Source organism: Galeopterus variegatus, unplaced genomic scaffold (assembly GCF_000696425.1).
Source record: "Galeopterus variegatus unplaced genomic scaffold, G_variegatus-3.0.2 Scaffold6448, whole genome shotgun sequence".
NCBI classification, from domain to species: Eukaryota; Metazoa; Chordata; class Mammalia; order Dermoptera; family Cynocephalidae; genus Galeopterus; species Galeopterus variegatus.
The window spans coordinates 121,166-123,528 of NW_007732559.1; the positions used below are offsets into that span (position 1 = coordinate 121,166).

The window sequence follows — 2,363 nt, forward strand, 5'->3', positions numbered from 1 at the left end:
GAAATTCATTATTGGGTGGAGTATGTTATTCCAAAAGACTTTACAGAAAATATCTTCATTGCAAGAGTGAAGGCAAAATTACACTTTTAATAAATATACGCTTTGTTTCCACTTGGTACCTGCTTTCTACACCCAATGGAGTAGTGACTCAATAAAGAATGGGAAGAGAGGGATTCTCTGTGGCCTGACTGCACCCTAAAAATGAAATTTCCTTGCACTAGTTATTTGGAAGAGTTCTTCAGGTGCCTTCAACTGAAAGAAGACTTTTTTTTTTTTTTTAATTCTCCTTTCCCTGCACAAAAGGATTCTGGAGTGTGGAGGTGCAAAACTGTCAGCTTCTGCAAGAACTTTGCTTCTGGCCACTTGAGTCAGCCAGTTACAGGGACCAGCACACCAAACTGCAAGAGAGCTCGGGAGCCCCGGTGCCTCAACTAGCCGTTCCATTGTGCTGAGGGGTGAAAACCTGAACGATCATTGTGACTGGGAAGCTGGTTTCTTTTGTCTCTCTTCGGGCAATCCTGTGACTATTTGTTTTTTTATTGCTGTGGTGATTGTCATCATTGGATGTTTCTATGTGATTGGTGTATTTCCAGAGGGGAAGAGTCCCCATCAGGTTGCCTGCCAGGCAGAACAGAATGCCATTACGAGGAGAGCTGCGTCTGCTGTGAGTGAGCTGCCGCCATCACGGGGGATTTATCTCTGCATGTGCCGATCATAATGGACTCCTTCACTAAATGACTTTGGATGAGCAGGGCTTTGGCAGAGGCCTGCAAGTCCCACGCTCTGTTATAAAACTGAATGCCCATGTAATGGATACTGAGGAGAAGTGGTGAATGAGGGCAGGTGGGTGGGAGAGAGACATGTCTAAGTGGCATAGACAACACCCCTGGAGAGGGGGAGTACTGGAATGTGCCCTTATGACCAAGTTTGCCCAACTGGCAAAAGGACCAAGCATGGACTCAACTAGTTTAAAGGAACAAAGAAAAATTTTACTAGGATTTTAATCATAATTCTAGAGGAGAGAAACAAACAGTAAACAGGTGGTGAAAAGTGTTCTAAAGAAAAATAAGAGTCAGGGAGTAGAGAGTGAAACAGAGGAGATTGTTTTGTAAAACTTGGTCAGGAAATTCCTCTCTAAGAAGGTAACATGAGCTGAGGAGCAACGAAGAGAAGAAGCAAGCCATGCATTTGACTGGAGGAAGCATTTCAAGAAGAAAGAACAGAAAGTGCAAAGGTCCTGAGGTAGGAACACACTGGTTGTTGAGCAGAAGGGCTTAGTGTGTTTAAAGAACAGCAAGACACCCCTGTGGGTGGTGAAACAACGTAAGCTAGAGAGATGGCAAAGGGGCAGAGTCTGAAAGGCAGCAGGGGGCCAGACCAAGGAGAGCCAGTGGTCCAGTGTGACAATGGGAAGGCTTTTCCTAAGTGAGAGGGGTAACAGTGGAGAGTTTTGAACAGAGAATTGACTTGCTCTGACTTAGGGTTTTTAAAAGAAATCACCCTGCTGCTGTGTGGTGAACAGATTGCTGGGGAGCAAAAATGGAAGCAGGAATACCAGCTTGGAGTTACTGAAGAATCCAGAAGAGAAATGATGGTGGCTTGGAGTGCAGTTGTATTAACAGAAGTAGGAAAAACAAAAAGGTCAGACCTGAAATCCAACAGGAGGCTGATAAATTGAATACAGGGTTTAAGAAAATGAATGGAGTGAGCATGACTCTGGAGATTTTAATCTGAGCATTTATTGAGATGGGAAGACTGAGGGAAGAAAAGGTTTTCGTAGAAAATTAAGAAGTCTATTTTAGACATCTTAAGTTTGAAATGCTAATTAGATATTCGAACAGAGAAGTTGAGTAGAAACTGGCCATGTGAATATGGAATTCAGAGTGCAGAGATGCCCTATCAACGGGATCTAGCAATAAGAAGGAAGTGGGGGCTGGAGTCTCAACAGAATATAGAGATGGTCATTAAAGCAATGGAACTGGATCAGATAATCCAGGAAAGGGCATAGATTAGAAAAAGTTCAACGACTGACACCTGAAGCAACCCACCATTTAGAGAAAGGTAAGAATGGACCAATAAAGGAAATTAAGAAGTGGCCAGCAAGGCAAGAAACACAAAAGAGTACCGCCCCAGCTACACACAAAACTGTTTCAAGGCAGAGGGTGAAGAACTGTGCCAAATGCTGGTGATAACTTAAGAAACACAAGGGTAAGAATTAACCATTACATTTGGCTATATGAAGATCACGGGTGTGCTTGACAAAGTCAGGTATTTTGGAGTGATGTGGAAAAACTCTTATTGGAATGAAGCAAAGAGAATTAGAGGAAAGTATGTGAGAAACCATGAGAATAGACAGCTCTTTG

General features: G+C 43.1%; 1 pseudogene; it reads right to left on the reverse strand.

Annotated features, from left to right (window-relative positions):
- LOC103606293 overlaps positions 1–806 on the reverse strand; it is a 10,110-nt pseudogene extending 9,304 nt beyond the window's left edge.
- Between the last annotated feature and the right edge of the window lie 1,557 nt (positions 807–2,363).